The 23,927-nt window shown below is 39.4% G+C and overlaps 1 long non-coding RNA gene across 2 annotated transcripts in view; it reads left to right on the top strand.

Moving 5' to 3' along the window:
* LOC121104014 overlaps positions 1–23,517 on the top strand; it is a 31,606-nt gene extending 8,089 nt beyond the window's left edge. For both annotated transcript variants that reach the window (XR_005836391.1, XR_005836390.1), the window contains exons 3-4: positions 19,927–20,057; positions 22,587–23,517. This is a non-coding gene — a long non-coding RNA (uncharacterized LOC121104014). The remainder of the gene's footprint in view (positions 1–19,926; positions 20,058–22,586) is intronic.
* The last annotated feature ends 410 nt before the right edge of the window (positions 23,518–23,927 follow it).

The following is a 23,927-nucleotide window of genomic DNA, read 5'->3' on the forward strand; positions in this document are numbered from 1 at the left end:
CCTACCTAGCAGTCTTGGGCTCTTTGTAGGCACCCAACAGGTGGAGCTGCTGTTATTATGCATAGGGGGTGAGTCAGAGCTTCTCACTCGCTCAACTTCGTGCTCTAATTAATGTAGGTTAGACTTGTTTTTAAAAAAACGAACACAAAATGTAGAATCGCGTTTGTAGAGAGAAACGTACTAGCACACTGCCTCTAAATCATATGACCAGTTGCGTCATATGACCAAGTATAAATTGCCAACAGAGAAAACAGCTTTCATCTACTTACAGAGGATGTCTCAGTTCATTAGCAGTTTTATGTTGGAATGAGATGAGATCCAAGATCTGTCAAAGCTGAAGAGGATAAGGAGGCTCATAAGGAGCAAAACCAACTGCTTGTGCTTTCCCCTGCCCTCTTTCAAACTGACAGCTCAGGAAGGGCTCTCTGGCTCACTCTCCCACTCCCTCAACCATTGGCTGTAAGCTTTCTGTTCTACACCTCCCCTCCCCCAAGTGATCCTGTGCTTTGTCCAAGAGGACATGCATCGTTTTAGTTCTTTAACAATGTTTCTGTGGTGGGATCAAGCCTATAGTGCACCCAGATATTCGAATGCCAATATCTCCAAAATGTAGGCAGCAGTGGCCTAGATGTTACAGGAGATTATTAGCTGTAGAAAGAAGTCGAAATTAATTTTCTGTAAGTATTTGTCGGACAGCCAAATTTTAGCATTAAAGCAAAGTAGGAATCTTAGGCAGAGTTATGAGTTTAGGGTCTATGAGGAGTGTTCATAACTGAGGATCCGTTCTTATCTTTCACTGCTCTTTCAAGACAAACCTGAATCTAAACCAGTACTTTACTTCTGGGAAACTTAATCTGGGTATATCCTGATAGTAAGGAGAAAGCTTGATAAGTTATGGCTCCTTTAGAATTTTATTATTTAGTTAGTTATTCTTTCATTCATTTAACCTTCAAAAACATATTGAGGGGGCGCCTGGGTGGCTCAGTCGCTTAAGCGTCTGCCTTCAGCTCAGGTCATGATCTCAGGGTCCTGGGATCAAGCCCAGTGTCAGGCTCCCTGTTCAGCAGGGTGTCTGCTTCTCACTCTGCTTCTCCCTCTGCCTCTTCCCCTGCTTGTGCACTCACTCTCTCACTCTCAAATAAGAAAAAAAAAAAAAAAAAAAAACCACCATATTGACAATTTTCTGTATGTTGGGTCATATGCTCATCACTGGGGTAGAGATGGTGAACAATACAGTCTTGCTATCAGAGTTTAAAGTTTAGAGGGCAATTAAGGAAAGGGGCAGTTATATTACAGAATAATAATCTGTGGTAGAGGTCTTTGGAACCATTCCAGCTTGAGATCAAGTGCGGGCATGCAATCAGATAATCCCCTTACGTGTCCCAGTCAACTACAAAGTCCCTCAGAATGAGATTTTTTGGAGTTTACTGTTTCAAATTCTGTTACTTAGCAGGAAAAGTAATATATACAGTTCAACTGTCCAGAAAAGTGATGGAAAACTATAGCCAAAAGCATTTTAGACTAAAATATACCTGAAAGGTACAAAACTGTATATATGAAGTATAACCACCAAAGAGAATTACATAGAAAAAGGGTCAGAAATACAGTAAAATACTAATAGCAATTGTTTCTGTGAGGCAAACTATTTATGGGTGGCTTTTATTTCTTGTATTTTTCAACATCTCCCACCAACCAAAGGGTAAAATAGATTAGGTGGTTGTCGATGCTGTTATTGTTAGGAGTGTCATTTTTCATCATTGTTTTTAAAGAACAACCTACGTTACAGGAGTTTAACAGTAACATTGGAAATTGAAAAGGAGATAGATGAAAGAGAAATGTAATAGCTTCTCACCTCCTGGTGATTGGAAAAAAGATCTTATTATCCACAATTCCTTAGGCATTTCCTAAGGCTTGCCTTAACGTACTGTCAGGTGCTGACACCTTCATACAAACAAAAACTGATGGGGGCAATCGTCTTTGAATGCATCATCGCTGACCCTCTTCGGTAATTTTGGGTCTAGTGGGAACCATCACTGCCTGAGAAAGATGGAATGCCCTAGATGGGATTCACAAAAGGATCATTTTAAGTAATAAAAATCCAAAATTCAGCCTTTACTTAACCGTTCTGCCTTGTTTTACCTTTAGATTACTCTTCTCTTCCCTGAACTTTAGGTCACACCTCTGGCCCCTCCCAGTTGTATAACAACCGCATGTCCTCATTGCTCTGGAATGTCACCCGTCAGGAATCTCAACATTTGTGCTTTTTTTTTCTCTTTTCTCTATTCATGGGTGAGAAAGAAAAAGAGAGGCTGGAAAACTGAATTGAGAAAGAAGCAAGAGTAGGGAAAGAGAAAAAGAAAAAAGAAGACTATAAAGTCTGGAGGAACAGGACGAATTGATGGATAAGCAAGGAAGTACACCGTGTGGCGGTAGTAGTAGTTTTACACCTTCCTATTAGAATCTACTTTCCATGAGAGATGTTAAGAAGAGATTAGATCCCCAGTCTGTCTTAAAAACAGGAAAGGAATTTGGTGACTTCTAGAATATACTTCCAGACTCAACAATCTCTTCTCTCGCTGAGTGGGTCTTGCTGCCAGTTGGACATGATTCCGTATAATAATCCAAGTCAAGGAGGGTGGTATACACCTTAAGAAATTGTGTATTGTCATTTCAAAGACTGATATTCTCCAAAACAGAAAGTATCATCTAAATTTGGCTTGTCAGTATGAGGTGGAATATCACCCTACTCTTACCCATTTAGGTAAAAGTGAAAATACCATTTAAAACAAAACAATACCAGGGGGCGCCTAGGTGGCTCAGATGGTTAACCGGCTGCCTTTGGCTCTGGTCATGATCCCAGGGTCCTGGGATCGAGTCCCGTGTCAGTCTCTCTGCTCGGCGGGGAGTCTGCTTCTCCCTCTCCCTCTCCCTCTCCTGTTCCCCCTGTTTGTGCTTTCTCACTCTCTGTCAAATAAATAAATAAAACCTTTAAAAACAAAACAGGGGTGCCTGGGTGGCTTAGTCAGTTAAGCATCTGATTCTTGATTTTGGCTCAGGTCATGATCTCAGGGTCATGAGATCGAGCCCCACGTCAGCTCTACACTCAGCACAGAGTCTGCTTGAGGTTCTCTCTCCCTCTCCTTCTGTCCTTCTCCCCCATGAGCACACACACTCTGTCTTTCAAATAAATAAATAAAATCTTTTTTAAAAAATAAATTAAAAAATTAAAATACATAAAACAAAACAATACAAAACATGTAAGTTTAGACAGTTGTTAAACTCCTATATACTCTGCAGAAATTCCTTTCTTACCTCTCAGGTAACTGAGATCACAAGGAATCTTTTAACTAAATCTAACAATCCCTTGTAAGTTTTTATTCTTTCAAACTTTATGTTCTGTTGGGCAATATAAGTCATATTTTCTTCACTGAAACTATCTTTTTACCTTGAATCTAATGATATATATATATATATTTTTTTTTTATTTTACTGCCTAACCTCATCTTTGATTCATTATATCGCTATTGCTCTAGTGATACCTAATAATGATTGGCTATAAACATTCCTTAAATGGAAATATAATGACAAGACTTAGCCACTTATTGGATGTGAGTGAGGAAGGGGAAGAAATCAAGGAGCCTTCCAGGTTTCTGCTTGGGAAACTGAATGGAAATAGAAAACATAAGAAATTAGTTGGAGAGATGTATAGATGTGAAGATAAGAATTCGTTTTAGACAAGTTGAACTTCAGTTGTCTGGGGTTGAAAAAGTCTTGTGGATCTGGAGAATTCGCGAGAAATCTGAGCCAGAGTTGTAGATTAGGACTCATCAGCATGCAGATGGTAATTGAAGTTACTTGAGGATTTTCAGAAAGCTTGCCTATGAAAATGAGAGAGCTAGGAGAGGTTTTATCTTATAAAGAGGTGAAAGATTTCCACAAGAAAGGATCCAGGATAGAAAACTAATAGATAACAGAGGCCAAGCAGACAGGAGCATGGCTTCTGAGGAAACGAGAAGATAGATTTTCAGGACACAAGGACAGAAAGGGGAAATCTCTTTTCTGGTAGAATAATAATGAGATTGTAATTGTGGGGTTTCCCTCCCACTACTCTCATCCCTATCTCTCTTATCTCATGCCCCTATAGATTTCAAAACTTAAGGTTACAAAGTCACGTAGACTGAAGAATCCAGGACAAAGACTGATGATTTAAGACTAAGGCTTTCAACACCATAATATATTTAAAAAAAAAAATTCCTCTAATTGTATACAGAAAATCAGAGAGAAGAGCAAGAAACAAGGAGACTTTGTACTCTGCCTCCCACCTGAAATCAGAAGCCCTGAGGAGATTTATAGATATTCTAAATCATTTTCTGGCATTGGGGAATAGAATAAAAACCTCAATCCCCATTACTATATAAAGCCAAAGAAAGTAGCAAGACCACAATGGCATCCACAATGGCACAGGAAAATAGCTAAAATAGTGTTGTGAGCTCGTGCTTTGAATTTCTACATCTTCCTCAAAAACTTCAATCATAAAAACTTTTTTTTTTTTTAATTAAAAGACTTCTCTGGGTTCATTAACAAGATCATTATCTCTGGACATCAGAATTGAATGAGCAACACAACTGGGTTAGTGAGGATACAGCTGTGGCCTTGATGTGGCTCTGAAAGCAGGTAGAAGTTGGCTAGGACTTTGAATCCTTCGGAGTAATGGAGAGCAATGGCACCCCATACAGAGTATGGCCCTTTAAGTCAGACTCACAGTGAAACGGGGATTTGGGAGTAGCTATGACTTGCACCCTGAGCTAGAGTTTAAAAAACAAAGTGAACAAATGAATAAACACACCACCCGCTGCTTGTCCCTGGTAGTGGAAGGAAGCAGAGAAATCAAGACTTGTGCCAGTTTGCCTTCGGGCTCTCTTCCCCAATATCCCTGAGGAACAGGAGCCCTGAGACAGCTAGTGCTGGACTGGGGGTAGGGGCTGGAAGTCTTGGGATCTACATGGGGGCTACACTAATTGACATGGAGAAGGTAGAAAGATAAAGCTACCACTTTAATAAACTGCAAATTACAATTTGCACACCAAGGCAAATCAATACGAAAAACATAGTGGACCCTTCAACTTAATTTTTGTTTAATTGATCTGTTAGTTTCTAACAAAGATATATTTAAAGTTCCCGATATACTTGTTCATCTATTTTTTTTCCCTGTGATTCTGTTGCTTTTTAAAAATTTCATGGTTATAGGGTTAGCTGGATAGAACTTCTTGGTGATTTTTTTTTTATCATTTTTTAACTTTTTTCATTTTTAATATAATTTTTGATCATTATATGATATCTATTTATTAATACTTTTTTGCTTTAAACTATTCTGATACTGATATTCTACCCCAACTTTCTTTTGGTTAATATTTGCTCACTGTAACTTTTTCTTTATTTTCAACCTTTCTGTTATTTTATTACTGGCAGATCTTTTGTAAACAGCATGTACATGGGTTTTTGTTTTTTAATCCTGACAGTCTCTCTATTAACTAGGAAGCTGAATTCATATGAGTATGATCTATTTGAAATTCTCTGTCATTGCTACCATGTACTTTTGATTTCCTGTTTACAATGCTTTCTTCTTACCTTTTTGTGTTTGTTTGTGTTTCCTGCCTTTGTTAGATAGAAAACATTTTTTTATTCCTTTTCTTTTTCTCTGCTGATTTGGAAACTACAGTTTATATTTTGTCTGTGCTATAAGCAGCTACTCTTAAATTTTTAAATGAAGACTTTATAGTTTTTTAAATACAACTATCCTGTTCAAATAAGACTGAATTTTATTTTTTTTATTTTTTTATTTTTTAAAGATTTGATTTTATTTATTCGACAGATAGAGACAGCCAGCGAGAGAGGGAAACAAGCAGGGGGAGTGGGAGAGGAAGAAGCAGGCTCATAGCAGAGGAGCCTGATGTGGGGCTCGATCCCAGAATGCTGGGATCACGCCCTGAGCCGAAGGCAGACGCTTAACCGCTGTGCCACCCAGGCGCCCCAAGACTGAATTTTAGCTATTAAATGTATTGGGCAGTTACTGGTATCAAAGTTTTAGTTACATATTTATCAGAACATAACATAAAACAGGTACTATATAGGGGTACCTGGGTGGCTCAGTCAGTTGAGTGTCTGCCCTCAGCTCAGGTAATGATCTTGGAGTCCTGGGGTAGAGTCTCCGGTCACAGGTTCCCTGCTCAGCGGGGAGTCTGCTTCTTCCTCTCCCTCTCCCCATCCCCCCACTTATGCTATCTCTCTCACTCTCTTTCTGTCTCTTAAATAAAGAAAATCTTTAAAAAAAAAAAAAAAGGTACCATGCAATCAATGTATAATTAGATTTATCTATCTGATTTCTCAATTTTTGTACTTAACATTTGTTTAATACCACACTTTCATTGTGAATTCACTTTTCTTTCTGCTGATATACATGCTCTATTAATTCATTAAGTAAAAATTTGAGGTTGGTAAACTCAACTTTGTAAGAAAAATTCTGTATTTCATCATTATTCTTAATTTATAGCTTAGCTAAGTATAGAAATCTATGATGCCAGTTATTTTCTCCTCAGTGCTTTGGAGATATTTCCACAGTGGCCTCTGGCATTTGTTGTTATTGAAGAGAATTCTGGCATCTAATTGTCATTCTTTTATGGGTAATCTACATTTTCTCTTTGGTGGATTTTGAAATTGTCTCTTTATCCTCAATGTTAGTCATCTTCACTATATAGCACATCTAGGTATGAATTTTATTTTCATTGTTTTTCACCTAATATGTGCTTTCATTTCAAGAACTTTAGAAAATCCTCAGTACAATCGCCCCAGATATTACTTTTACCATACCTTTTATTCTGTCTTTCTGACATTGCTAATTAGGTACATCCTTAGTGTATTCTGTCTATATGTTGCTGTGTAACAAGTCACTCCAAACCGTAGTGGCGTGAAACGTTACCATTTTGTTATACTTAACAGATTCTGTATGATAGAAATTCAGGGATAGCTTCACTTGGCTTCATTATATTCAGGGTGTCAGATGAAAAAAATTGAACAGCTGGTAGTCTTGTGAATGACTAGGTTGGTTTTTTGTTTTTTGTTTTCCCACTCCTATGTCTAGGCTACAGTGACAGGCTGGACTCTCCTGGAACTGTAGGCTGGAGTACCTACACATGACTTCTCTGTGTGGTTTAGGTTTCCTCACATTGTGGTAGCCATCTTTCATCTGTGTGAAAAATGAATATATGTGTATGTTTGTAAATACACAGAATATCATGGAAGGATATTTAAGAAATTAGTAATAGTGATTGCCCTTAGAGAAGAAAATAGGATCACTGAGGGACAGGAAAAGGACAGAAATATACTTTTAATGATATACTCTTTGGTACCCTTTGCATTTTCTAACATGTGAATGCATTATCTATTAAAAAATAAAAATTAAAACCTAAACTCCCCAGCCATGCAGATAGCCATTTATTTATTCATTAAATGTAAATAGACACTCCCCCATGCTTGATGTTACATATGAAACATTGCACCAGCAATTCTAGGACTACTGTAAAGAAATACACCACACAGTCTAGCATGGCTTCTTCATTTTTTTTTTTTTTTTAAGTAGGCTCCACACACAGCACAGAGCCTAATGCAGGGTCTGAACTCAGGACCCTGAGATCAAGACCTGAGCTGAGATCAAGAGTCAGATATGTAACCAACTGAGCCACCCTGGTGCCCCAAGTATAACTCCGTCAAGTAGAGCATCATCCTACAGATTGAGTCCCCTTCATGTAAAGACAAGAAGTGACTCTCAAGTGGTAAAATCTATGGATCTTTAAAGATCCATCTACCCCAAAACATTTCCTCCTGCTAACTTGCTCCAATTCTGAAAACCCCTACCTTGAACTTTCTTTTTTAGGGTAAAGGCATATTTTCAGCAAGCCCCTGTTACGTACGCTGCACATATGTAACCTGGCTAACCTGGTAACAAGATGGGTTTATTCACAGGTTCTCTTTAGCAGAAAGTTAACTGGGGAATAAGGTTGGTTTTGGTGGTAGGGAGTTAAAAAACTCTGCATGCAACCCTGCAAAGGATCACACCCTTGAGATTTGCCACATGAGAGTTCCTGCATAGTAACAGGCATAATGAAAGAACTGAACATTTGGGAGAGACTGAGAAAAGCATGCATCTTTATGGAGTGCCAAATACAAACCTCACCTAGTTTTTATGAAATAATGTCTGGCTGTATAGTAGGGTGAAGCCCTACACGGAAGTTATGGGAAGGTCAAAAGTCACAGTAATTGAGTATAGGTTGACAGTAGACTTATGTCCCTCAGTATTTCTTTTAAGCTGTAATAGTAATATAACCTGTTATAAAACGGTTTTATATACATCATCTACCCCAATATTAATCAATGTATGTCCTGAATAATGCTAGCCTCTTTGGCTCTTTATAGATGTTGCCAACATAATATATTTCATGATTAAATAAGTTTTGGCAACAATAGTTTAAGCAGGATATTTTTCTTCTTTGTGAGACTTCTCAGAGCCTATAACATGCAAGTATATATTTCCCCAAAAGAAAAAAAAAATATTATGCAATGTGCTCAAAATTCTCTTCCCACAGAACCCTTTTTTAAAATCACAGCGCACATTATAGACTAATGTTATATAGGACACTTGGGAAGAGCTGATCCTTCCTACTTTTCTCCCGGTCTCTGTTTCTATCCTTATAATCACCTTCATCTTGTCTAACTTACCCTCCCCTGAATCATTACACATCCTCCATTATGATGTTCATACTTGGGAAATGGTGATGACGTCAAAAGTAATGATGACCTTCACGCAAGGTCTTTCACCACTTGTTACCATACCCCTAGGCATGAGTATCAGCAGGAGGCTCTGCATTTTCTGAAGCAATTGCAATCTGTAGCAAGACTCAGAGAGATCTGCATCAAATAGGAGCAGACCTGAATGCTGTATCTCCCTGTCAGTGTCATCCTGTCCCCCAGGTGTCATGATGCTCTCTGTAATCTGGTCTTGCCTTCTCTTAGGCCTCAAAAAGTGGGTCTAGGGCTTGGCCTTAGGCCTCCCTAAAGCAATAATAGTGACTTTTCTACCTTTCCATGTTTGATTCACTAAATTCCAAATTCTTTAAAGCTATAATTAAATTTCAATAGAGTTAGAAACCAGGCCATTAGAATGGTACCCATCTCTGGCCAACATATTCTCCAAGGGTAGGGGATAGCAGGAGATGGTGGTACCACTGATTACGCGCCACAAGACAGTCTCATTATATGTTAGTAAAACCAAACTGGGGCTTATTCCAGCCCTAATGCTCATCTGAACATTTCATCTCATTCAAAAGAATAATCACAAATCCACCTTTAAAGAGCTTTCGGAAGATCATTTATCTTCACTGAAGTCTTGAAGAAGTAGCAAAGTAGTGAATCACACCACATAACTAGAACTTAGTTAAAATCCTTATTTATTTCCCCAAAGCCCCACACCACAGAGCAGCTGCTGTCCAAATACCCCTTCTTTGCTTTTCAATCATTCCCTCATCTCTCACTACCCTACTTCCTCCGTCCCCTTCCTCTTCCTTCCTTATCTTATCCACTGTGGGTAATTTCTTATCTTTTTAAAAATTAATGTAAATCACTTTAGCTTCTCCAGTTCTTTCTATTCCCTTATCACTTTTTTTCCGCCATTACTTTCCCCCACTTACCCCATCAACTCAGCAAGGAAGCTGGGAGAGAACAGAAGTGGAGGGAATATTCTTACACGTTACACTCTTTCTCTGTTATATACATACATAATATATAATATATAACACATATGTATATCATATATATAATATGTTATGTAATATGCCCAACAGTCCTTGCCCATTATAGTGTCCTGTAAGATTGCTAGATTAATGCACCAATCAGGTATTTTTTTTCTGATTTCCAATAACTAGTTCCCTTAAAAGTTCATGCCCTTTACTTAGTTCCATAGCATAGCAAATGGTATTCTAAGAAGTTCTTGAAAAATTGTGTAACTGAGCTGTGTGAGATTAAAACAAATGGACAGAATATCCAGGTATTGGTCATTCATGTGAGTAAAGCTGCCTATCTATCACCCTCTGCTCAGATGGTCTGAGCTCACAGGGGAAGACCCTTTTATGTCTTTCTTGTGCTAAGCAAGATAAGGAAACCATTGAGTAGGAACTAGGTCATCTGCCTCCCACTGCTTATCACAGTCATCAGAGCAGATTTCTTAGCTTAGAAGTTTCATGTCTTTTAAAGGATTCCGTGTTCTCTTCTCTACAAACCAGGACTTTGCTAATCATCCCACCTTCACGCAAGTTTATATATCGTGTGTGTGTGTGTGTGTGTGTGTGTGTGCGCGCGCGTGTGTAGGTTTGTGTGACACTTCTCAGCTTATAACTTTTTGACTTGCATATCTAATCATTTACTGGACAAATGGTTCATATGTAAACTATGCAAAAACACACATCCAGGCTGAGTTTAAGATGTTAGAATCAGAAGTAAGAATTTCAGAGAAACTAAACTTGAATAAGAAATAGAAAATGTCAGCATATACTCCCCAGTCCTCCTGCTGCTTGATCTTGGTCAGAGTGAAATCAGGATTCAGTGGTGAAGACCACATCCTGTTACCATGGAAATTATTGTACTGTCACAAATTTAGTACTATGACTTCATGGTGAAGAGGAACAGATGGTCTGGAAAAGAATGGAGGCCTAGGGTTAGCAAAATTGTTTGGTGAATAAGCCATCTTAGATCCCTTCTGGAAGTAGGTAAGAACATAAATAATGAGCAAAAACTACTTCACGGGAGCTTTACAAAAGCCACCAAGCAAGGAGTTTAGCCAGGGTAAAACTACAAAGCTCTTTTCCAATAGGGAAAAAGAAGCATTTTACTGTAGGATGAAGCACAGGTAGGAATACAATACAGCCTACAATAAGCCCATATTCCAAAGCTACCTCTTTACTCTTCACCAGCCTCTCCCTTGACCACTGTTCAAGTAATATCTAGAGACCTCAGGACCAGCAGTAAGGCCCACACTTGCCACACTTTCACACTGTCCCGTTTTTAGGTATTTCTGGCTTTAGTGCTGATTTGATTCCTGCATCCCCAGTCATAGACTTCCAAACAGCCGCAAGAACACAGGCCTGGGTAGCTGGGCGGTAGGGTTACTGCCTGCTAGGGGGCCGTGTGTAGCTACCTCATCTTGCCTGAGTGGTCACAGTCCACATCCTGTCCTTGCCCAGCCGGGTTGGCACTCTGGAAACCAGTCTCCACAGATTGGACAATAAAACCAAAGTACCTCAGCTACTCAAAAATTGACCAAATACTAATTTTTAGAACTGTCTGCCTAGTAACTTTCCATCGTGATATTGTTCGTTTAAAGGGCCATGAAATTTCCCAGGCTTATGAATGCCACTAAAATCACTCATCCTTAGTAACACGCTTTATTTAGAATAGAGGCAATGAGAGATTTCCTAGCATTATCGCCCTCTGGGGACGATTATCAAGTAAATTAACTAAGAGAAGCTAACAGCTAACAACTAGTGTGTGCTAGCCTAAATGCTTAAAAAATTTTGTTTGCTTTTTAAATAACTTTAGATCTATAGGAGAGTTGCAAATACAGTGCAGAGAGCTCATGGATATCCTTCATCCAGTTTCCCCTAATGTTAACCTGTCATATAACCACAGTACAAGACTGACACTGTGAAACTAACATGGGTACAATACTATTAACTAAACCACAGACTTCACTCTGATCTCACCAGTTTTTCCATTAATGACCTCTTTTGGCTCTGAAACCCAGTCCGTTTTACATTTAGTCATTGCATTTAAGTGCCCTTCAATCCATGATAGTTTCTCTGTCTTTCCTTATTGTTTATGATTTTGACAATTTTAAAGAATATTGGTCAGATATTTTGTAGAATATACCCGAACTGAGGTTTTTCTGATATTTTCTCATGACTAGACTGAGCTTATGGATTTGAGGAAATTATATCACAGAGGTGAAGTGCCCTTTTCATCACAACATATCAGGGGTACATGATATCAATATGACTTATTCCTGATGATGTTAACTTTGGTCATTTGGTTAAAATGGTGTCTGCCAGGCTTCTCTACTGTAAAGTTACTATTTTTCTCTTCCCATGCTGTTTGTTAGGACAAATCATTAAGTCTAATCCACATTCAAGGAAAAGGGAATTAAGCTTCACCTCCCAGAAAGATGATTATCAAAGAATTTGTGGACACTTAAACATTTCACCCATCACAATAACTAATAAATATTTTTTGGTGAGGTACTTTGAGGCCATGCAAATATTCTGTTTCTAATTTTAGGGGATCTTGACTGCAGCAGTTATCACTGTGGTGTGCTGATGGTTATTTTCAATATCCCTGATTCCTTCTACATTTATTATCTGAAGTTCTTCTGTAAGAGAGATTTGATTCCTGCCACACACACCCTGCCACCACTAATTTATTTGTTTGTTTTCTTCACTTAATATCAGTAGAGACTCATTGATATTTATTTTATTCTTTGAATTACAATCCAATGCTGTAATTACTTACTTCGTTGTTTGGATTGTTCCAGTTTTGGCCTTGGGAGTAGTTTTAGGTTGGTTCCTGTGTCCTTTTGATATGCCCTGTAGAGGAAAGAGTTAACATAGGTCAGAGGCTGCTGTATTTAGAAGGGTCTGCCTGCAAGGTTGTCCTTGGCTGGCATCTGGGAACTTGGCTTGTGAAAAGTTCCGCATCCTGATAAGAAAAGTTCTCTACACGGCTGCGGTTGTTTTGCCCACTGAAGGCACTGAACACCTGCTTCCTTCTGAGATACTCGGATTGTGGTAATTGCCAGGCAGAGAATGCCAGCACTACTAGCCCGCAATAAAAACCGTCAACTAGGAGAAACATTTAAACATATGCCACTGCATTTTCACTACCAAAAAAGGGGGCACACCTGGTTTGCCCCCTCCTGGGCTGGGAGAGAAAGTCTATGGAGAGATTTCTCTAGATTCTGCTTAATGTGCCTTTCCCCCTTAATGGTCTGCTGTGTAACTTTACTATGTCATTGTAATAGATTTTAGCCATTAGTTTAACTAATTCTTGTGAGTTCTTCCACTAGCATAGCACTGCATTTGTTAGTGGTCTTGGATACCTCCAAATATGCCCCCATCCCTCCCATCCTCCACCCTTCCCATTCTCCATCGCTCCCCCCTCCCTCCCTCTATTTATTTATTAGCACTTCCTTTCTTTGTGGCACTACAAGAAGTTTCAGGCTTGTATTTTCCTTGTCCTAGTCACAGAATCAGCCATTTTTTCCAGGAGCCTTGGTTTCTTTTATTGGAAGATGATACTTAGAAAACAAGGTCTGAGCACTCATTGCTAATGTGGTATCATTGCTTCTAGGCCCTTTGGGAAATAGACAAGGAAATGTATGTATGTTTGCTGACATATATATATATATATACATATATATATATATGAATATATATATATATACACACACACACAAATTAATACTTATTTCTATGTCTTTCTACTTGTAATAATACACACATAGTGAATTCATACTGATATCATCAACTTTAATCTAGAACCACAGGGTTCATTCTAGCCTTTATTTGTTTGACCCTAGTATACATGCAAAGTAGTTTCAAAATTGCTGACTTATACCCCTGTGAGAACAAAGTCACCAACTTACACCCCTATAGTAGAGCAGCTTTTGCTTTAGCTTACAGTAGCCAGTCAGAACACATTTCCAAAGTGACTTAGCTCAGCCTCTTTCCCCCCATCCTTTACAGATGGATAGTCTGTTTGTAGTACAGGTAGATTGTTAGTCTGCATTCTATCCTGGGATGCCCCCACATCCTCGTGGATTTTTAAAATTTGCATACAGTATATTTCACTTTTGGTTTTATAATAAATTACACCTTGTTAGAATAGGTGTACCATTGTGTGTGTGTTGACAAATGCAGGCAGTCATGCATCCACCACCACAGGACCATACAGAACATCCCCACCACCTATAATCTACCTTGTGCCCTCTCTTTGCAGGTGACCTCTTCCCGGCTCCTGGCAGCCACTAATCTGGGCTTTCCATCGCTATAGTATTGCCTTTTTACAGAAGGGCCACATAAATAGAATCATACAGTGTGTGGTCTTTTGGGTTTGGCTTCTTTCACTTAGCAAATGCATTTAAGATTCGTCTTTGTTGTTGTGTGAATCCATAGTTCGTGTTTTTAAAATTGCTGAGCAGCGTTCTACTGTGTGGAAATATTACAGTTTGTTAATCTGTTCACCTCCTGAGGACATCTCGGTGGCTTCTAGTTTTGGGTGATTATGAATAAAGCTTCTGTAAATATTCATTTACAGGTTTCTGTATCTACAAGTTTTCAATTCACTTTCATAATTACCTAGGACTCAGATTGCTGCACCCTGTGATAAATGTATGTTTAACTTTGTTGAGAAACTGCCAAACTAGCTGTACCATTTTGTATTTCCACAGCAATGACTGAGACTGCTTGCTGCACCACATCTTAACCAGCGTTTGAAATTGTCAATTAAAAATTTTTTTTAGCCATTCATGGAGGTATCTATTACGGTTTTCATTTATATTTCCCTAATGATTAATGACTCAGAACATCTTTTTATATGCTTTTCTCCATTTGTATGTTTTCTTTCAGAAAGTATCTCTTGTCTCTCTTTTTGTTCCCCCCATGGGGTTATTTGTGCTCTTGCTGAGTTATAAGAGTTCTTTATATTCTGGCTACAAGTCCTTTATTGGACATATGATTTGCAAATATTTTCTCCACCTCTATAGTTCATCATTCTTTTAACCTTTTTTTCAAAATCAAAGTTTTTAATTTCAGTAAGTCCAATTTATTAATTTTTTCCTTTTATGAATTGTGCTTATGGCGTCATATCTAAAAACTAATTACCAAACCCAAGATGATGCATATTTCTGTATTTTCTTTTGAAAGCTTGATAGTTCTACTTTTTACATTCAGGTATATGATCCATTTTGAGTTGACTTTTGCATAAGGTGTGAAGCATGTGTTAGTTATTTTTTCCCTTTTTTTCTGCATATGTATGTTGAAATGTTTTAGCACTATTTGTTGGAAAGATTATACTTTCTCCATTGAGTTGACTTTGCACCTTGTCAAAAGTCAGTTGACTGGGGCACCTGGGTGGCTCAGTCGTTAAGCGTCTGCCTTCAGCTCAGGGCGTGATCCCGGTGTTCTGGGATCGAGTCCCGCATCAGGCTCCTCCGCTGGGAGCCTGCTTCTTCCTCTCCCACTCCCCCTGCTTGTGTTCCCTCTCTCCCTGGCTGTCTCTCTCTGTCAAATAAATGAATAAAATCTTTAAAAAAAAATCAGTTGGGGGCGCCTGGGTGGCACAGCGGTTATGCGTCTGCCTTGGGCTCAGGGCGTGATCCCGGCGTTCTGGGGTCGAGCCTGCTTCTTCCTCTCCCACTCCCCCTGCTTGTGTTCCCTCTCTCGCTGGCTGTCTCTATCCTGTCAAATAAATAAATAAAATCTTTAAAAAAAAAAAATCAGTTGACTATATTTTAATGACTCTATTTCAGGGTTTTTCTGCTTCATTGATCTATGTGTCTCTCCTTTGCCAATTCCATACTATTTTGATTACTATAACTTTATAGCAAATCTTAAAATTGAGTAGTATGATTCCTCTCTCTCCATATATATATACTTATATATAAATATATGTATATACTTATACATATATTTATTTTTGTTTGTATTTATTTATATATATAAACTATATTTACTTCATATATATAGTATATATAATATTTTATATATAATATGTAAATACATACAAATGTATATTTATATATAAAATATATAGGTAAATATATATAAGTAAATATATTTATATATATTATGTATCACATATATTATTCCCCAGTCCAGTTCTAACATCTATCTCATGTCTGAGTTTACTTATGATGAGTGCTTTGTCTATTCAGCTGCCAGCCTGGATGTTTTAAATGCATTATCTCAAAGTTTTCAAATGCATCTATGAGTTTAAAGAGGATTTTTAAGATGTTGTGACTACATTTTATGATCATCTAATATGAGATTATTCTGGATCTTGTCACAAAGTGTTAGTCCTCATGTTTGTTTCTAGCTGTGTTTGTACCAGTGAATATCTAAAGTAACAGCATATAGTATTTAGTGAGTGGAAAAGCATGTCAGACTCCTGTAAATTTTGCATGCCTTAAAGTCAAAATGACAATAGTTTTCCTGCATATACTGCTGTAGTTATGTTGATTAATTTTACCAGTTATGTAGATAAAACTAAGCTTTTGCAGTGACAATAATAACTGGAAAGATATTTTCATAGAAAAATACTTTGGCTTAAGTTAATTTATAACTTGAAATTTTGGGTAAATGTGATGAAGATGACTTAGTGCCAGCTAATGAGTAATGGCTGACCTACCTAGTATGTAAGTTTCTTATTTGCATCAAATGAAAGTTAAATTATGTCGTGCTAACTTTCTCCTGCAAAAGAAGTGCCTCTAGTAGTTTAAGTAGAGGAGTAGGAGAATTAATCTGCACTGTAACAGTTTCATACTGCAAGTGGATATATTGCTTCAATATCATCTTTGTCAACCCAATTTTGACAGATTATCAGCAGAAGTATGGTAGTATGAACTTAAAAAAGAATTTTGTATTAACTAGTATTTTTCCCAGAATTGTATTTTGGGGTGCACTGCTGAATAATGGGCAGTTTAATGTTGGATTTGGAGTTAAAAAACAAATTCATTGTTTAAAATGGAAAGCAATGGCAATAACGACAGCCCACATATTAGCCACTCAGTTAAAAATCTAACTAAGTCTACAAGTGACAGAAAGCAGAAGGGAACTCTCATTGCCCTCTCCTCCTTATTTGGAATTGGCAACTTCAACCTGAGTTCTTTGAGCAGAAGCAGCCCTCCCATGTACCTCATAAGGGGGCAAGCTGGTGATCAATAATAGGACCAGGGCACCTGGCAAAGGAAGTGGGACCTCAAATCCATCTAGAGGAAGAAGCATCTTTTCTCATTTACACAGAGATGTCAAATGGGGTAATGGCGCCCTAGCTGAAGAATCCTTTCCTTTGCCACGTTTGTTGTATTAGTCAGGATACATATAGCTGCAAGTCACAGAGCATGCGACAAAGAATGCCTTAAGTAATTAACACATTTATCTGGAGATAGATGGTTCCAGGGTTGGGAAGTGGCTTGATGATGCCATTAAAGATTTTTCTTTTTAATCTTTCCACTCTGACATCCTTGAGTGTTGAATGTTTATCCTTGGATGGTCATCTCATGGTAACAAAACTACTGTTACAGTTCCAAGACCACATCTTCATACGATTGTATTGAACCCCCATCTCTGTTTTTATCAGAAATAAAAATTATGGGATACCTGGGTGGCTCAGTCAGTTAGCATCTGCATTCGGCTCAGGTCGTGAGCCCAGAGTCCTGGGATCCAGTCCCATGTTGGGCTCCCTGCTTAGCGAGGAGCCTGCTTCTCCCTCTGCCTCTGCTGCTTTAAAAAAATTATTCACAGAAGTAAATCCATCCTCCCACCCCAGCCAACTTCCTCTCATGTATTATCGGCCAGAACTGGGTCACATAGCTACTCTGGCTTTAAAGAGAGGTGGGAATGACTGCCTGAAAAAAGGAAGAGAGTTGGCAACAAACAGTGTCTACCACACCCATAAAAGAAAAGACTTTTTTTTTACTTTCTGTTTCAAAGGCAAGCTCCAAATCTAGTAAGCAAAAAGCATCTCAACCACCCTTTGGAATTTTTCTTGAATCACTTTGTAATCTCTATACTATCACATTCATTCAGACTAAGTAGAAAGAAGATAAATCTTAGTTAGTTTGAAATAAAAAAAGTTATAGAGTAATTCTAGTACTTGCATGTCTAGCACTTTAAACGGCACCTTCTCAGTAAAAATCAGGCTAGCTGGCAGAGGCCAAGAATGAATCCTTCAGATGAAGCTTTAAGAAATGGACATCTTTGTATACAAATGGGTCTGTCAAGCTTCTTAAACATTTTCTTCTGCAACCCTGTTGAGTATGGGTACTTTTTGTGTATGCAGGATGGAGGAGTGGTCGATCAAGGGCACAACTAAAGGAAACTGAGGCAAATTAATGCAGTATTGGCTTTTCAATTTAGTTTCCTAAATTATGAGGAATCTTGGTATTTAGGGAAATCCTATTTGTGACTCTCTTTCTCTAAAACAAGAAATCCATCAATAGTCAAATAACCACCCCCTAATTACCTCTTTACATGTAAACATGGATTTACATATATGAAGTTTGGCTAATATATAGTATCCTTTTCTGCCTTGGTTTCCCTTAGTTGTATTATTTTCAATAGTATTCACATGTCTCATAACAAAAATTTCCAGGGAAACTCTTGTTTCTATGCTCCCCAAGCAAGACACTTCCCTCTCCCCACACACACACCTCAAACAAATATACCAAACTCCACTTTATACTTTGAAAAAGTCCATCTTAAAAAAGGAAAGAAAGAAAAGAAAGAAAGAAAGAAAGAAAGAAAGAAAGAAAGAAAGAAAGAAAGAAAGAGAAAGAAAAGAAAAAGTCCATCTTGTCCAAACTTGCTTATTTTTTTCTTAGGGGAGCTTTTAAGAAAAGTTGTGAGCAACCTTCATTCTTCCCCCTCTGAATTCCATTCCCAAGTTTGAGAAATTAAAGCTGATTCAGGTCATTCTCATGTGAAAAGTACCTTCTTTTCTTCCAGTGTCCTGGGCTTGCTGGAGAGCACAATGGTAAGAGAGAACATGTCACAGCCTTGAAGGCAGTTCCTTATTCACTGCATTATGAAGCTGCCTCCTTTTCAGCAGCATACTTCATCTGAATCCACATCATGGCTCCTGCGTTTTTCCAGAGAGACTGAGAAAGTGAAAGACCCATCATTTCTAATTACACAAAGTCTGATTACTTCTGAGAACCCTCTTGATGCCATTTACATGAGGAAATGAACACTTTACTAGTCACAAATGACATTTTCTCTACTGTGATGAATTTCCTCAGATCATCTTGGAGACCACCTCAGTGTGTGGATAGCCTTGAGTTGGGGGCCTACAGGAAGATTTTAAAGCATTTTTACCAAAACCGGCCTGTGCTTTCCTTCTGTCAGAAAGTCTTCCTTAAAAGAGATGTCCCCTGGGGTTAAGAGATCCTGGAACTAGGAGAACATTCAAAGACCAGCTGAGCCAGAAGACTTTTCTCAGAGTCTCACAGCTGAAGGGGAAGGGAGGCCTCAGCAGAGGTGGGCTGGTGTGGGAGGAAGCAAAGCAGAGGGGCTGGTGATCATAGGCAGTGAGTGCTGTCTTACCTAACTCCATATGTCGCTGGAATTCCAGCTCCGGGGACTCTTGCTGGCAGTCGCTTCTGGATAGGTTGATGTGCTCAGCCTTTAGCTGGAAGTATCACTAGGCTACAGAGTGGGTTGGCATAGCTTTCTGTCTTCGTCTAAGCTAGATATCATGTTTGAGAGCCAAAAGACCCATACCTACTTCATTGTCCTGTGATCAGTAGAGGAAGGTGTGTACCCCCACCCACAGTCTCCCTTCAAAAAGGCAGCTTGATGCATTGAAACAGGAGTGGACCCTGGACTCTGACAGCACTGGTTCAAGTCCTGGCTCTGCCATGTGTAGTGGCTGAAGGAATGAACTTGGGCAAATCATTTGACTCCCCTGACCCTTTTCTCATTTGGAAAATTGTGAGCACAATCACTGCCAACCTCAAACCCCTTCCGCACACCCAGGCTTAGAGTAAAAAGTCAGAAAACATGACTTTAAAGCTCACCTAAAATTTCCTTTCCTCCCTTCACTTAAAAATAGGAGGTGTGGAGAGTGGGAAGAGCTCCCATCCAGAGGGATGGCAGGAGAAAAATTTGTAGCCTGTGCTGGCTGACAGATGTGTGCGCAAGGGCAGTTCAAGAGAACAACATTAATCACAAGCAGCCATAAAGGTGAGTCATAGAATGCACCCTCCCCACCCTTACAAAGTGAAATCTCAGACCTTCCAGAGCTGGGGACCTCTAAGTGCATCCTTCCACCTTTAGTTCAGATAGCTACATGGCCATCTGTCAGCTTTGAAACTGAGGGTGAATTGGATGTGTTCATGAACTTGGTGGTGGTAATCATTCTACAATGTGTACATATATCAAATCATGTTGTTAACCTAAAATATACACAATTTTATTCATTAAATCTATCTCAATAAAGCTTGGTGGGGGAAGACAGAGAGTGTATTTTTATGGACTCCTAATGTTCTATAATGTCCTTGCACTTTGCTTTCTAGAGTGCATCTACCAGTAATTTAAAAAAATGTCTACACACACATATCCATGTACAGTAGCTCTCAGTCCCAGACTCTCCTCTCCTTCTTTGAGTCCCCTTTAGATCCTCCTCTCTGACAGACAGTTGCAGGCAAGGTGAGTTCCTCCTTGCTTTCATTTTCTCTTCTACCCAGGGCACCTAGAAGCCCAGCTGCCCATAGAGTGACTGTTGCCTGTATTTGTGAGACAAGGGCTAGTCTAGGGCAAATGCCACCAGACCTGGCACAAGTGGGGGAAGCTCTATAGTCTCTCTAAGATGGTGTTTCCTCTTGCCCACAAATTCCAAGGTCAGGACAGATGCATCTGTGTTTTATCATGGTGCCAGTCAACCCAGAGATGGAGGGCTATCTTCCTTTCACCAGATACTAAAGTGGCCTTCAGATAGAAGAAATAAATCATGGAGCCAACTCCTTTTGGTTCTCCTGGATGACTGTTTATTCATCCTTCCCCTCCCCCAGGCCACTTCCCAGCAGCTCTTTGTGTACCCTACTGCCCTTGTGGAAATAGCGCTGTTTCCCAGCAGGACCCCTTGTTTATCTGCACCTTAAAGTAGGATTGACCCACGTGACAGGAAGTGTGAGCGCTGAGGGGGAAATGAGTGGGAGGTGGACACAAACACCAGGGGCCCTCCATGTCCCATTCACCATAAGTCACGACAGGGGCAACCAAAGGGTGTTCTGTCTTTTTTATATATATATATAATTTTATTTATTTATTAAGGAGGCTCCACACCCAATGTGGGGCTTGAACTCATGACCCTGAGATCAAGAGTCACATGCTCTACCGACTAAGCCAGCCAGGCATCCCAAGGGTGTTCTGTCTTACATGTTACTTTACAACCAGTGTCTTTTTCCATGGTGAGTAATAAGTCAGTCAGACTTTGAAGTGCAAGAATGACTTTACTACAATATGGGAACATGAAGCCAGGACTCCCTATGAAATGCCAAAATTTACCTACCCAGTAGAGAGGCTGAATCCACTTTGCTACTCGGTCCCACTGCCCGGCTATTCAGCTTCTACCTCTCAGGAACTAGTGGCTCAGAAAGAAGAAAGAGGCACCTTCTGGTCTTGAGAAAGGCAGGGATCTTTACAAGTAGGCTCTGCAGTATTAGTGCTCAGATTTAAAATAGCATGTCTATCCTCCTTGACGGTCTGGAATCTTCAATTCTCCCTCATTCTCAAGCCAAACTAACTTCTGTAGCCAGCAGCCTGGAGGTTCTGATCTGGCCACTTACTTGCTACAACCTTGAGGAAGTCACTTAAACTTCCTGAACCTTGCTTTCTTTCCTCATATGAAAAATCCAGAACAGGGCTTGTGAACGCTTAGCTCACAGAATCATTCATTGTAAGGATCCAACAGAATAACATATGTGGGAGCACTGTGTGTACTAGATGGCTCTACACATGTAAGCTGTTATTGGATCAAATTCTTAATAATAATAATAACATATCAATTGCAATTGTTCTCTGTCGGTCCCTTGTAGAACCCTGCGGTCCTCTGCTCATCTTTCTCTTTCCCCAGTCATTATCTATCATTCTGCTTGATTCATCCTTCCCACGTTCTCCCTTCCCCTACTCATGAAATACACATGCACAAAACCTATAATTCTTTCACCCATTATTCTAACTCCTGTCAATCAGTTTCTTTTTCATTGCATATTTACATTTCCAAAATAACCGCATTTACATATAATTTTCTCTTGTCCGCACAGAAAAGTGGGTACAGCTAGATACGGCATTTAAAGGGGTGTGTCGGATTTCAATTCAGGAAACAGAAACAACTGTAGGTATTTAAAGCAGAAAGAGATTAAAAACAAGGAATTCAGTGCTTATGAAATTCACAGGAAGAGCTAAACAAGGGGAAGTTAGGGCCACCACTGGGGTCTAGATTCTACAATAGCTGTAATCCAGAGGTCAACTGCCGAACTGCCTCTCAATGCCCATGACTTCAGTGACTAGAATCTGGGGACTACTGGAATGTGGGTTCTGGCTTTGAACTCACATCAAGTGTTGCTTAGCAGCAAGAGCAATAGCAAGGTGGCCTTCCCCTCACTGCCACCTTCCAAATCTTATGCAAGGGCATTGCCCTGGCAGAATTTAATCAGTATCTAAAAATCTAGTTGCAAAGGAGTCTGAGAAATGTCATTTCTCACTTTCTAGGGCCAAAAGTTGAGGCTTTGGGAACGGATGCCTACTTCCATCTGACAATAATGTGCTCAAGACAGTGACTTTATCCTCCTTACAGAGTAAACAACACCTTGATGGCCTAAAAGAGAGTTTGAATGGATGGGGGGAAGAAAAGGGGCACAGATCTTGTAGTTGCAGCCTTTACAAATACCTGTGGGGATTTATTTGGGGCAGGCTTCTTTGTTTTTAAGACACATAACTCAGAATAAGAATAAAAAATTATGCATAGAGAGTGGAGTCAGCCATAAGCAAAAAAGAGTTCCAGATTTGCTACATGCCACACTGTCATAGATAACTGGGAACAGAACAGAAGCTGTTCCTGTTGAGAGAGAGGATATTACAAGTGTCTGGTTGACTGCCCAGGTTCAAAGCCTACCTCCACCACTTATTAGCTATCTGGCTTGAACAACTTCTCCAAGTCCTAGTTTCCTCATGTGTAAGCCAGATGTAATCAAAGAACCTACTTAACTGAGACATAGTAAAAATAAAATGAGATAATGCAGGTAGCATGCTGAGCATACTGCCTGGTACATCATCATAGGGTCTGAATGAACGTTGGTGAGGGTACAAGCAAATCAAAAGGCAGTTACGGTACAGGACACTGTGCTAATGCAGTGATACCAGAAAAATGAGGAGAGGCATTAACTCAGGCCTCAGGAGCTCACCGAAGTCTCAGGAAATAAGTTCTGGGTTGGCATTTGCTCGCTAGGAGAGAGCATTCTATATTTGACGACGAAAGGAAGTTCAGTGTGGCTGGAGCAGAGGGAGTGGAGTGAGGTTGGAAGGCAATTAGCCAGATCACGAGGGCACTTGTAAGACTTTTAAGAGCTTGAATTTTGGGACACCTGGGGGGTTTAGTCGGTTAAGCAGCTGCCTTCAGCTCAGGTCATGATCTGAGGGTCCTGGGATTGAGCCCCAGCCAGGGGACTCCCTGCTCAGCAAGGAGTCTGCTTCTCCCCCACCCCTTGCTCTCTCTGTCTCTCAAATAAAGAAATAAAATCTTAAAAAAAAAACCAAAAACGTGTGAATTTCATTCTGAGGACACTGGGAAGTCGTTTGAAGGATTCAAAGAAGAGTGATACGACCTGATTTATATTTTAGAAAAAAACCCTTTGGCTGGACTATGGAAAATGGTTTAGAGGAGGGAAAGATTACTGGCGGGAAGTCCGATCAGAATTTTTTGGATTAATTAAAGAGACAGAAAAAGGTGGTCTGAACAGGGAAATAGCAGAAAGATAAAGAAAAATGGAACAGTTCTGGAGATATTTAAGAAGCAATTGTCTAGAAAGTAAGGTATGCATTTTCCCCCCACTA

The sequence above is a fragment of the Ursus maritimus genome, unplaced genomic scaffold (assembly GCF_017311325.1).
Source record: "Ursus maritimus isolate PB19 unplaced genomic scaffold, ASM1731132v1 scaffold_2, whole genome shotgun sequence".
In the NCBI taxonomy this organism is placed as follows: Eukaryota; Metazoa; Chordata; class Mammalia; order Carnivora; family Ursidae; genus Ursus; species Ursus maritimus.